Source organism: Mus caroli, unplaced genomic scaffold (genome assembly GCF_978045245.1).
Source record: "Mus caroli unplaced genomic scaffold, Mus_caroli_1 scaffold_11, whole genome shotgun sequence".
NCBI classification, from domain to species: Eukaryota; Metazoa; Chordata; class Mammalia; order Rodentia; family Muridae; genus Mus; species Mus caroli.
In genome coordinates, this window is record NW_028227266.1 from 12303850 (window position 1) to 12318586 (window position 14737).

Consider the following 14737-nt stretch of genomic DNA (forward strand, 5'->3'; position numbering starts at 1 on the left):
CCTGAACACATTTAGGGAAGGGCACACTTACCCTCTGCCCCATCACAGTGATCAGCAGCTCATGAGTCAAGTAGCTGTGGCAGGACTGCTCACGGTGCTTGTTTCTTTCCTGGATGTTCGAAACATCATCCTAGGCAAATCTCACTATGTATTGTGTGGGCTGGTGACTGCCATGCAGCCTCGGATGCTGGTTACATTTGATAAGGAGTTGTGACCATTGCCAGTTTCTGTCCGTGTGGGTCAGGCAGTGGATGTGGTGGGCCAGGCTGGGAAGCCAAAAAATGATCATGGACTTCCAGACTGATACAACTCCAGTGTTATTGGCCCATGGGGAACAGGCAGAGTTGGCCACTGAGGAGCTTCTTCCTGTCACCCCCATTCTGGAAGACTTTGTTGTTATTTAGAAGAACTCCAACTATGATCTTTGAAAAAGTGGCTTCTAGAGACCCTGGCTGCAGCTGCTTTTTTTTTTTTTTTTTTTTTTTTTTAAGTAGGTCTTGCACGTGCCCTGACTCGCCAGCAAGAATGATGCTGCAACAGGGATCTGCACACATTTATTGGGAGAGTTTGATTGCAGAGGTGAAGAGACCCCAAGCCCAGAACTGGTGCTGCTTATATAGGCCTAGGAGAGGCGTGTCTCACACCTGGATTGGTTATGCATGGGTTTTGCTTACCACCTCATTTGCATGTCTACATCTGATTGGTTAACTTGTCTCTCATCTGATTGGTTAATTTGTCTCTCATCTGATTGGTTAACTTGTCTCTCATCTGATTGGTTAACTTGTCTCTCATCTGATTGGTTAACTTGTATCTCATATGATTGGATAACTTGTCTCTCATCTGATTGGTTAATTCTCAAAACCTCATCTTGGCAAAAAAACTTTACTGCCTATGTATGCATGGTGGCCAGCAGTAGCCAGCGCCACCCTGCAACAGCACATGTGGCTTCCCACAAGCAGGCTGTACTGCCTGCTGCAAGGGTGGATACTGTTCCAGATCTTCAGGGGAATTGTTACCTCCTGTTGTTTTGTTACTGGGTAAGATAACTTTGCTGAATAAAGACCTTTATTCACCGCATCCCCCCCCCCCCCAAAAAAAAGACAGGAGCCTAGCATAGTTGTCATCAGAGAAGCTTCATCCAGAAACTGATGTGAGCAGATGCAGAGATTCACAGCCAAACATTAGGTGGAGCTCAAGGAATTCTGCAGAAGAGGAGGGAGGAGAGTTTTAGGAGTCAGAGGTGTCAAAGACACCACAACACACAGAATCAACTAACCTAGGCTCATGGGGATCCATAGAGATTCAGCCTACAGTCAGGGAGCCTACATGGGTGTGACCTCGGCCCTCTGTATATATGTTATGGTTGTGTAGCTTGGTCATCTTGTGAGACTCCTAACAGTGAGAGTAGGGGGATTTCTCTGTGTCTCTGACTCTTTTGTCCTTTGGGGGGGGCACTTTCCCACTACTGGGATGCCTCCTCTAGCCTTAATTTGAAGGGAGGGGCCAAATCTTATTGCAACTTGGTATGCCATGCTTGGTTGATATGTCTGGGAGGTCTGCCCTTTTCTGAAGGGAAATGGAGGAAGAATGGGTGTGGAGGGCACTGGGAGGAGAAAAGGTAAGGAAACTGCAGTCAGGATATAATATATGAGAGAAATGCTTCCGGTTTCCGTCTCTGCCTGTAGCAGATCCAGTGCCACAGGGCTCCATACCCAAATAGCACCGCGAAAGAGGGAGTCTCTCAGGAGCGTGGACAGGCCATTGAGTGCAGGTAGGACTATCACTGCTGCTCAGAGGAACATGCCGGAACCCTCAGGACACAATCAAATCACTATGGATTAAGGCTGGTCTTCAATAGCAATAAAACCAGCAGAAAGCCCAGATATACAGGGAAGCTGAACAACGCTCTATTAAATGATAACATGGCCAAGGAAGACATAAAGAAATTAAAGACTTTGTATGAAATTAAATAATTTAATGAAAATGAAGATACACCATACCTAAACTTATGTGACACATGCTAAGAGAAAAACTCATAGCTCTGAATGCCTCAAAAAAGAAACTGGAGAGAGCATACACTAGCAGCTTGACAGCACATCTGAAAGCTCTAGAACAAAAAGAAGCAAATACACCCAAGAGGAGTAGACAGCAGAAAATAATCAAACTCAGGGCTGAAATCAACCAAATAGAAATAAAAAAGCATACAAAGAATCAACAAAACTAGGATCTGGTTCTTTGAGAAAATCAACAAGATAGATGAACTTTTAGCCAGACTAACCAGAGGGCATACAGACAGTACCCATCTTAACAAAATCAGAAATGAAAAGGAAGATATAACATCAGGAACAGAAGAAATAAAACAAATTACTAGATCCTACTACAAAAGCCTATACTCAACAAAACTGGAAAATCTGGATGAAATGGACAATTTTCTAGACAGATACCAGGTACCAAAATTAAATCAGGATCAGATTAATAATCTAAACAGTCCCATATCCCCTAAAGAAATAGAAATTATCAATAATAGGCTCCCAACCAAAAAAAGTCCAGGGCCAGATAGGTTTAGTGCAGAGTTCTATCATTCCTTCAAAGAAGATCTAATACCAAGACTCCTCAAACTATTTTACAAAATAGAAACAGAAGGAACTCTACCCAACTCATTCTATGAAGCCACAATTACTCTGATACCTAAACCACACAAAGACCCAACAAAGAAAGAGAACTTCAGACCAATCTCCCTTATGAATATCAGTGCAAAAATACTCAATAAGATTCTCACCAATCAAATCCAAGAACACATTCAAATGATCACCCATCATGATCAAGTAGGCTTCATCCCAGGGATGCTGGGATGGTTCAGTATATGGAAATTCATCAATATAATCCACTTTATAAACAAACTCAAAGAAAAAAAACATATGATAATTTTATTAGATGCTGAAAAGGCATTTAACAAAATCCAACACCCCTTCATGATGAAAGTCTTGGAAAGATCAGGAATTCAAGGCCCATACCTAAACATAGTAAAAGCAATATACAGTAGACAAGTAGCCAACATCAAACTAAATGGAGAGAAACTTGAAGCAATCCCACTAAAATCAGGGACTAGAGAAGGCTGCTCACTCCCCCCATACCTATTCAATATAGTACTTGAAGTCCTAGCCAGAGCAATTAGACAACAAAAGGAGGTCAAAGGATACAAATTGGAAAGGAAGAAGTCAAAATATCACTATTTGCAGATGATAAGATAATATTCTTAAGTGAGCCCAAAAATAGGCAGGATTAATATAGCAAAAATGGATATCTTGCAGAAAGCAATCTACAGATTCAATGCAATTTCCATTAAAATTCCAACTCAATTCTTCACAAAGTTAGAACAATTTGCAAATTCACCTGAAATAACAAAAAACTTAGGATAGTGAAAACTATTCTCAACAGGAAAAGAACTTCTGGGGGAATCACCATCCCTGACCTCAAGCTGTATTACAGAGCAATAGTGATAAGAACTGCATGATGTTATTGGTACAGAGACAGGCAGATAGATCAATTGAATAGAATTGAAGACCTAGAAATGAACCCACACACATATGGTCACTTGATTTTTGACAGAGGAGCTAAAACCATCCAGTGTAAAAATAAGACAGCATTTTCAACAAATGGTGGTAGTTGAATTGGTGATTAGCATGTAAAAGAATGCAAATTGATCCATTCTTATCTCCTTGTATGAAGCTCAAGTCCAAGTGCATCAAGGACCTCCACATAAAACTAGAGACACTGAAAATAGTAGAAAAGAAAGTGGGGAAGAGCCTCCAGCACATGGGCACTGGGGAATTTTTCCTGAACAGAATGCCAATAGCTTATGCTCTGAGATTAAGAATTGCTGTAAGGCAAAGGACACTGTCAATAGGAAAAAAAGGCAATCAACAGATTGGGAAATGATCTTTATCAATCCTACATCTGATAGAGGGCTAATATCCAATATATACAAAGAAATCAAGAAGTTAGACTCCAAAGAACCAAATAATCCTATTTAAAAATGGGGTACAGATCTAAACAAAGAATTCTCAACTGAGGAATACCAAATCACTGAGAAGTGCCTAAAGAAATGTTCTACCAGAGCCTGATAAATACTGAGGTAGATGCTCTCAGCCAACCATTGAACTGAACACACAATCCCTAATGGAGCAACTAGAGGAAGGACCCTAGGAGCCAAAGGGGTTTGCATCCCCATAGGAGGAACAACAATATGAACTAAACAGTACCCCCAGAGCTCCCAGGGACTAAACCACCAACCAAAGAGTACGCATATAGGGACCCATGGCTCTAGCTGCATATGTAGCAGAGGATGACCTTGTTCATCAATGGGAGGAAAAGCCCTTGGTCCTGTGAAGGTTCTATGCTCCAGTGTAGGGGAATTCCAGGGCCAGGAAGCAGGTGTGGGTGGGTTAGTGAGCAGGGGGAAGGGAGAAGGTATAGGGAGTTTTCAGAGGGGAAACCAGGAAAGGGAATAAGATTTGAAAGTTAAATAAAGAAAATAGAGAGGGGGGGGAGGGAGGGAGAGAGGGGGAGAGGGAGGGGAAGGGGGAGGGAGAGGAAGAGAGGGAAGGGGAGAGGGGGAGGGAGGAGAGGGAGGGGGAGAGGGAGAGGGAGAGGGAGAAGAGGGAGAGGGAGGGGAGGGGAGAGGGGAAGGGAGAGGGAGAAGAGGGAGAGGGAGGAGAGGGGGAGGGGGAGGGGAAGAGGGAGGGGGAGAGGGGGAGGGGGAGGGAGGAGAGGAAGAGGGAGGGGAGAGGGGGAGGGAGGAGAGGGAGAGGGAGGAGGAGAGAGAGAGAATCAAGAAAAAAAGAAAAATGAGAGATAAGAACACACAAAGAGAACTTCATCTAGAATAAAGAAAATACCTTTGTCATCCCATAAATATTCAATAAATATTTTTTTGTTTCCCTTTACCAGGAGTTAAAGAATAACAACCAAAGTGGTGGGGTTCTATCTCTCTCAAGGTTGAGGAAAATGGAAAAAAAGATATGAGACAAAATTTGCGTGGCCAGGTGTGGTGGCTTATGCTTGGGTGCTGGCCCTTGGGAAAGAGAAGGGGAACCACTGTGGTTTTAGTTGTCCTGAGACACTTAACCAGACCCAGCCTGAGACCAAAACAGGGGCTGGAGAGAAGGCTCATGATGAAGAGCACGTGAGAGACAGACAGACAAGTTCCCAGCACCTATGTTGGGTGGCTCATAATGATCTATAACTCTTCTTCCAGAGGATATAATATATACTAATATATATAATAATATAATATATAATAATACTCTTCTAGCTGCCACAGGCACCTGCATACAAAATGTTTTAGATTATTTAGTTTATTTTCATTTTATATGTATGAATGTTTATGTGCATATACGCACACTTACACACCCAGTTTCTGAAAAGGCTGGAGAGGGTCAAATCCTTGAAATCGTTGTGAGCAACCATTGGGTTCTGGAGACTGAACACAGGTTCTTTGCAAGTGCAGCAAGTGTTTTAACTAACTGAGCCAACACTCAAACCCCCACACTATTGTTATAAATTAAAAAATGCAGAAGACCCACAATTTTAGTTTTAAGACTGGATTCTCCAGAAATGAGTCATGAGAACATGGTGACATCCATATATGAAAATTTGTTATCATACTGTTCACAGTTATATCAAACAGAGAGGAGAAAACAGCAGACTGGCATGGGCTTATAATACTTAGGACTGTCTACATGGCCAATTATCCTAACAGTTAGCAGTCTAAACAGAAGGCATTGTTATTCCTGTGCTTAAAAATGTTACAACACTCATATATATATATATATATATATATATATATATATATATATATGAGTATATATATATATATATACACACACACATATATATACATATATATATATGTATATATGTATAATATATGTGTATGTGAGTGTGTGTGTGTGTGTTTGTGCACGAGTGCGTGGGCACGTGTGTGTCATGGCCAGCCCATGGAGGTCAGAGGACGACTTTCAGGAGAAGTTGTATTTCCTCCATTATGTGGATCTGAGATTGAACTCAAGCCATTGGACATGACAGCGAGCGCTGTAGACACTGCAGTGTCTCAACAGACCTATCCTTTCATAACTTAGAACTCTGGGGTGTTAGCCAGATTGTCCTGGCTTAGGATGTTAAGGTGTCATCTTGGACAGTGCTTATCTTGACAGACGAACAGACAGTAATCTGAAGTGTGAGAAAGGCCAGCAAGATTGATGGCTTTAGTGGAGACTACAAGGAAGACCAGACAAGGCTGGGCAGGGAGTTAGCTGCCTCATCACAGTGGCTCTTGAAAATTTGTCAGGAACAAGAAACAGGCAGGAGAAGGATGTTAAGGACTTGGTGGCTGTGAGAGCATCCAGGCTCAGAAGAAGAAAGATGGCAACATCAATAAGGGCAGAAGAAATGGCCAGGGCACCTTTATCAGCTCTGACTCAGTTTACCTGCATAGGTAACAATGACAGGAAGAGAAAATAGTTGTTCCTCTCTCATTCAAAACAATCATAACACAGGCAGCTCGAGGCTGGTGAGGGTCTCAGTGTCAGAGCACAAGTCTCTTAGTTCACTGTGTGGGCTTTGATAATTGTGGGGGATGGCTGTGATGGACTAGACTGATTCAATCTTATGATTAGAAACCACCTTATTACAAGGTGGGAATGGGGAGAACATTTGAAATGTAAACAAATAAAATGATTAATAAATTTGAAAGTAAAAAATAAGCTCATTCCTGTGTTCTGTAAAACTTAAATGTGACCATGTCTTGACCCATTTTCTAGAATTTGACGTTTCAACCCTATACCCTAACCTCCATACTGAGATGTTCTGTCAAATAATTTTGAAATGTTCAGCCCAGATAACATGTAACCAAAATTCCTCTGGAAATCTCCCAACACTTGGAAAACCCCCTAGCCCTGCAATTTGGGGGCTATAAAAGCCACCCCTTCTCCTGTGTTCAGTGCTATTTTCTCAAGCTACAATTTAGGGATATAGCACTGTCTGACAGAAAATAAAGCTTGCATAATTTGACCCAAGAGTTTGGGTAATGGTCTTTACTCACATTCAGTGGGATTTACAGATGCTGCAACCTGTGACATCAGGCTGGTGTTTCAGGCAGTGGGCAGTGAAAGGAAACAAAGACATCATGTCTTCCACAGAAGTCTGTTTATCTCTTCCTGTCTGAAAGAGGTTATTGGGTCACATCAAGCTACAAAGACCAGAAAATGGATCATTTGTGGGGGCAACAATATATTAATCTGAAATTCAGTGTTTAATCACTTCAGAGAGGATAGACATATAATAGAATAAATGAGGTTTCCCTGAAACAGTACTGGGCGGGGGGGGGGGGGGGAGAAATAGCAAGGCTGGGGTGAGGTTGAAGGCAAAGCTGTAATTGTGTGAAGATACAAAGAAAGGGCTGGAGGTGTGGCTCAGTTGGTAGAGTGCTTGCCTAGCTTTCATGAAGCCCTGAGTTCCAACCAAATGGATGTGGCTGTGCATCCCTGTAATCTTAGTCCTGGGATGGCGTGGCAGGAGGATTAAATGTTCAAAATCATCATTGGCTACATAGGAGATTGAGGCCAGCCTGGGCTACCTAAATCCTGAAAGAAAGGGAATGAGGAAATCAGGCACACTCATATACTAAATGTTAGCACTCTACAGTGGGTGGAAATAATTGTGTCATAGATGGGTAATAAATACGAAGCTGCCTGTTGGTCCCCAGATGCAGGTGCATTCTTTTTCTCTGCAGTAACTGAAATATACTCAGCCTGTTGATGTTTTCAGTTCCTGTGCAGTGCTCCTTACAAAAGTTCCTATGCTCGGGAGCCCTTGGTGATGTCCAGGCATCTGCACATTTGGGGACTCTTTTTAAAGAGTAAAGACAAAAATATTTGAAGTAAGAGTCAAATAAATTAGGCCATTAAATTTCTGTTTTAGACAGGGTGCATCTGTCAATTAGAGACTGGTGTTTGGAGTCCCAAGAGAAGTGATGATTAAAATAAATAATATTCTAGAGGGCTTTGCTTCAGCAGAGAACAAACTTATGAAATCCATGGTGAAGTTAGATTTCCATCTGTTCCAGGAACTATTGACAGTCCATGTGGGATTATCTAGGCACTATTTCAAAAGATGTGAGTGGCAGGGACAGTTAATCACCTGCTGACTCACTGTGAGAGGGAGACATGGTGCCAGGTGCAGTGTGGCAGATGTTGTCCCCAAACTACTAAGATCATGTCACAATTCATTCACACCATAGCAGTCTGGTGTTCAAAGTCTGCTCCAGAGGAGACAAACATATGCTGTGTGCCTGCTGGGTAAGCATGTTTCTCCAGGTAATATATTATACCTAGCAGGTGGCTGGAATAATTGATTTATTTCTAATCTGCTAGAAACATTTGGGAACATCTCTGGACACCCATGTCAAAACCTTCAAGTTCAAGATAATAGGCAAAGATGAAGCTCAGACGCTTGCTGGGACCAGGGTGATCAATTCCTCGTTTGCTACTAATGTGTTGTAAAGTGTGTACTAATGAATTACAAATGGTGTCACACCATCTTTGCACATTGTTCTATTAATTCAAGATTCAGACTTTCAAAGTTTCAAAATGCATTTTTGACATCAGTCAAGTGTATAAATATTAAGGAGGCATTAACCTTTATCAAGTTGGCTTTTCCTTGTGTTAAAAGATCACAGTTTAATGTAACAGGACCCAAAGTTTGACTGCTGTGGCATGGCTGATGAGAACAACATCTCTTCCTAAACAGTCATATAGCCCTGTAACATATTCTATTTATTCACTGGGAATGCCAGGGGTGAGATGGCAGGTAGGAGAGAAAAAGGGATGCTTTGACTAGTGAGGGGGATGAAAAGGAAGAGTGTCTGTTGCTAGTGTGCTGGCTGCCATTGAAAATGAACCTTCCAGAGTCTTCTCACCCAAGGCACACTGCAGCCTCGGGGCCAGTCTGGAGCCTCTGATGCAAACATTTTGTCCAAATACTTTGTCTACCGCCCACAAGGTATCTTCAGGAATTCCTCAGATTGTGTTTTCTCTCTTGTTTCTATTTTCACTTGTAGATCTTGCACACTTTTATTTATTTCCTTCACTTGTTTAATTGTGTTTTCCTGTATGTCTTTAAGGGATTTGTTTCCTTTTTAAAGACGTTATCTGTTTGATTGTGTTTTCCTGTATTTCTTTCAGGAATTTATTAGTTTCCTCTTTAAAAGCCTCTACCATTTTCTTTGTAAGATTGGATTCATGCCTCTGACTGGACTCAGTCGGTCCCTCAACCAGAGGGAGAATCAGGGTTCCGGTGCTCAGGTGGGCAAGGAGTTGGTGGGGTGACAAACAGACACAGACACCAGAGAGAGTGTTGGTTCTGAGTGTAATTTCTCAAAGCAAGCATCTGACTTATATTACAGAAAAAAAAACCAAGAATTTAAGTGATAATTAAGGTCATCCAAGGTACATTGAGGTTACCTGATGCAAAAAGACTCTTTATACAAAACAGAGAAATGCATACATAAAAGCTGACAGGAACCAGACAGTGTTTACAACTGAGATAAAAATCAGTGTTTACCTAAGGTCAGCTTATTCTTAGAAGCCAGGAGCAAGGGCTTCATGACCTTGCCATAGTTAATCTACCTTCTTCTTAGGCCATTGTAAATTCCTGTATATGGGAGTGACTCAGCTATTATTCTAAGTATTTACTCCAGTTCCTTCTTAGACCACAACCTTCCTTCTTCCTAGGCCATTGTAAATTCCTGCACATGGGAGTGACTTGGTTGTTATTCTAAGTTTACTTTATAGAACTATCCCTGAGGTTTCTAGCTCTTTTCCAGTAAATTGCAATGCCTGATTTCTTTCACTATCTACACTGGAAACATTTTGTCTGAATGAGTAGCATTCTTACTAAATTTATAACCCATGGTCAGCTCAATGATTTCCTAGGATATTGGAACACTGGCGGAGGCTAATCTAACTTAGCTATATGTCAAATCATCCCTTGGAGGCACTTATAATAAAACAATATTGAAGGAAAGCTCACAGATCCGTTCACTGACTGACGTATGGACAAGTTTGGAGCATTAGCGCTATGGGATGCCAAGGCTCCAGGAGACTAAGTTTCCATGAAACTTTTTGCCTCAGAACTGCATCCAAGCTTTTGGGCCTGTCACATGGTTTTCACTGGAGTGGGTGTGGCAGAATCAAGGTTATTTTCTTGTGTTTCGGTTGTGTTAGGATATCTGACTTGCTGTAATGGAGTTGGCTGTGCTTTGGAGGTGTCATGTTGCCCTGGCTCTTGTTTATTGTGTTCTTTCAAGGGCCTTTAGCCATATGGATGGGTTTGGTTCCTTAATGTTCTTGTTGTAGTCGGTATTGGGAGGCAGAGTGTGAACCTCACTGTTCCTTGGGATGTATGGTTCCAGACCTGCATGTTTGTATGGTTCAGAAACCTCGGGTCCAATGAAGGTGAGTAGAGTGATGACAGTAGAGTGGAGGTCCCCCTGCCATGGCTGGCTGCTCAGTGTGGCTTGTTCCAGAGGACTCAGAGAGCAGGGAAGGTTGCTGGAGGAAGGGAAGCTTATCTGTATGGTTCAGGTGTATGATGGAGATGCAGCAGGAGAACGGAGCCCATGTAGTATCAAGAAACAAGTTTTTAAAGTTAAATGGGTATTTTTTTGATAAGCTTGGATATGAGATTTCATGAAGTGGTCTCACTGAAGCTGATCAGAGACCTTGGTGAAGTAAATTGGGGTTTAAATTTGTCCTTTGAGCAGTGGTTGACCACATAGCTATCAATTCTTTGGGGAAAACAACAACAACAACAGCAACAGCAACAAAAGCAGCAGCAACAACAGCAAAAGGGCCCTTGCTCAGTCAGATCTATAAGGAATTAATTTCCAGCCTTAACGCAGCCAGATCACAAACAAGCCTACCAAACCCCAAACCACCAGACTGACTCATTTTTGCTTCCTTTCTTTAATCTTCATTTTTGGGACAATTGTTTGAAGTGCATTATGACTACCACCTCACTCCTTAGCCGATTCAGACAGCAGACTCCAAAGGGCTCCCCATTGCCATGGCAACTGTGTAGACCAGTGCCTGGTGCAGAACAGGGGCTTAAGCCATGTTTGTTGAACTAGAACATAGGTGTACATGGCCAGATAAGGAAAAGTAACTCTTTGAGTCAATTTGGGAAGCACTCCAAGGAGTAAGAAGTTGAAATGAAGATGTTATACTATGAGGTATGACCCTGAGATAGCCAAGGGACTGCTATTGACCTACTAAGGTTTTATTCTGTAGAATGAATCTCTGTGCATGCTTCTGAACACACAGACAACAACTAATTGAGGTATAAATCAAAGCTGGACTAGAGAAAGTAAGTCTAAGTCCTTATATTAAAACAAGGAATATATAAATGTGGTAATATAAACTGTTGAGCGTTAGAAATTGTGGTTCCAGGACTCCACTGGGATACCATCTGTGATGACTTTTCTTGGCTGTCAACTTGACTGCATCTACAATGAAATAAAAACCCAAGTGCACACTTATGAGAATTTTAGTTAATTAGATCATTTGAGGGCAGAGAACCACCTTAATCCATATCACCAGCAGTAGGACAAGCCACCTTAAATCTATATTGGGATCATTTAGAGTTACCATAAATCTGGGTGTGATGGTTTGTATATTCTTGGGTCAGGGAGTGGCACCATTTAGAAGTGTGGCCTTGTTGGAATAGGTGTGACCTGGTTGGAGTAGGTGTGTCACTGTGGGTGTGGGCTTAAGATCCTCACCCTAGTTGCCTGGAAGTCAGTCTTTCACTAGCAGCCTTTGGATGAAGATGTAGAAATCTCAGCTCTGCCTGTGCCATGCCTGCCTGGATGCTGCCATGCTCCCACCTTGATGATAATGGACTGAACCTCTAAACCTGTAAGCCAGCCCCAATTAAATGTTCTTTTATAAGACTTGCCTTGGTCATGGTGTCTGTTCACAGCAGTAAAACCTAAGACACTGGATACCTTCTTGTGGCAGAATAAAGGACAAGGAAGTAAGAACATTTGCTTTTGGGCCTCTCTCTCAATTCACTGACATTAGAGACTGCTTCTTCAGGATTCCAACATATTGAAGACCAGCTGAGATCCAGTCTTGCAGGCTGAACATCTTCTGCATTATTAGACTTTTCATTGGGAGACAGCCATTTTTGGATTACTTGAACCACAGCCTGTCAGGTACTCTAATCTCTCTCTCTCCTTCTCTCTCTCTCATTCTGTCAGCTCTATTTCTCTACAGAACCCTGACTAATACACCAGCCTAGGACAGGACGATACATTTTCTTTGTGAGTTTTAGTATGTGGAGAAGGGGTACCTGTAGAGAGGATGGAATCCCTTTGGGATGGAGTTACAGCATTTTGCCTGCTATAGGTGCTGGTATCTGAACACTGATACTCATAATTGAGCAACAAGTGCTCTTATCATCAGAGCCATCTCTCCAACTCAAATAATACACTGTGTGTTCATTGTTCTGTTTAGGTCATAATCATTGGCTCTGTTCTAAGTCCACTTAGTCTAGATTTAACAGAATCTTGCTGGATCCATTAGGCAACATCCCGTTAGTATCTGATGGACTCCGCATACTAGTGCCCTTTTCTGTCTGCAGTTTTTTAGAATCCTCTTGAGTTGGTCTAGCCAGCCTCTCTCTAGCCTCTATGTGCCATCTCTTCACTGGTCTCTTCTTGTCCTCTTTGTGTTTGGAGGGGAGTACACTTTCTCCCTGTGGCAGTTGTCCCTCTTGTTGAGTAGTTCTCACTGCTTTTTACAAGAGACAGGGATGCTTTCTCTTCTGTAACACGAAGTGAGTGATCTTCTTCCTTCCTGGTTGACCCTCATGGCTCAGAAAAATTGACAAACTCCTGGGAATGACAATCCTTGGAAGCAGAGGCAGTTTCTCTAGCCTTTCCCTCTGGTGCCTTCTCTACAGTGAGTGTGCATGGAGTGAGAGTCTTCCCTTGAGATGTGCTTTGAAGGATAAGTACGAAGGAAGAAACACAGGTATAATGGGCTGGCAAGACAGGGACCAGGCTCCAAGAAGAGAAGATTGCAGGCCAAGCTTGGATTGGTGGGGTTGGGGTGGCAGTTGGGAGAATACAGAAATCTTGTTGATTGAGTCACAGGGAGCTTGCAGGAGCAGTCAGAAAAAAAAGTTTGAAAAGTATATTTTGGTCACATGAAAGTCTCTTGAACACCAGGGTCCCCAGTGTTATTGATTTTGTCTGGCAGTGGAGGGTCCCTGAAGGCTCTTGAATGAGGCAGATATACAATGGGAGCAGTGCATCTTGGAGATTTATGTGTGGAAACGGTGTGAAGCCTGCACCGAAGGAAGACAAGGGATTTTAAAGAAAGCCACTTCAGTAGCTCTGTGGTAATCCAGCAAAATGATGGAAGGCTGAATGAAGTATGGAGCGGGAAGGGAAAGAGGCACTCAGAGGTCGTGAATCATCATCTCTCCAGCCGTGACACAGATGATGCTCTCTCTGCTTTCTTCCTGTCCCTTTCTCATTGATGCCACAGGCAGCTCGAAGCAGCAGGCATTGCCCACAATATGGTCATGTTCCTTTAAAATGCTAAGGATGTCTGAGCCTCCCAGAAATACTCAGATTACACAGAGAATTCACCAAACAGATGGAATTAAAATAAAAACAGTTAACAAAAGAGCTTTGTTGGCTGGAAACTGCAGTTTCCGATAAAGACATTATGTAATTAAAACTGAAGTTCAGAAGGCCACATTCTGATTTGCTATCTTCCTAGAAAATACATTTTCAGTCTTGGAAAAAAAACCACTCAGTGGCCTCATCAACAATAAAAGTATAGGCTTAAAATGCTGGAAAGGTAATAATCAATCATAGTGGACCATGGCAGTGTGGGTACTGAGTATCTCAAAATATCTTAGGTGTTTCTAGCCACAGCCTTACTCTGAGCCACAGAGAAAAGGGCTTCGGAGATTACTGTTCAAAGCAGCAGCCCATCATCTCAGAGGACTCCCCCGTTTCTGGATTTCCCCCTTTCCCCTCTATCCCACCATATGACGGAGCCATTCGATTCTCTACCTTCACTCCTAGGGAAGAATCAAGTGACCTTTCCCCAGAGTCATCACGTGGTTTTCTTTGCACTGTGAGATGGTCCAGGGAGTACACAGAAGGTCACTGCTAGCTCTGACTCAAATTGACGAAAGTAATAAGGACTTTTAATTTCCTTTTACAAAAAGAGGTTTTAAGATAAACTGCTTCCGGCTACACCATGCTAGGGGCTTTAGGTCCAGCTCTGCCAACACACAGCTTGGCACTAGCCTCAGATTATCTTTCTTTAGGACTATAAGAAGACTTTCCAAGAGCTACTAGGGCAGTCTACCATACAAGCGAGACAGAGAGGAAACATCCTGGTTTTCTATGTCACTAGGTGACTTGAGGACATTGGTTCACCTGAGTTAATGAATGACCATGAAGATATCTCTGTTATTATCTTATGCATTGGTTCTTGAACTTATCATTGGTAAGAAGAACAGACATATTAAGACTAGGTCATATGAGGCAGGATCCTGGGCATGATTATATTTTGAAGAGCTGTGTTGTCTTGTGAAAGTAGGAGTTACCCCAGAGAAATGAGTGCTTGTATGCAGAAGAGCTGGAATTCTGGTA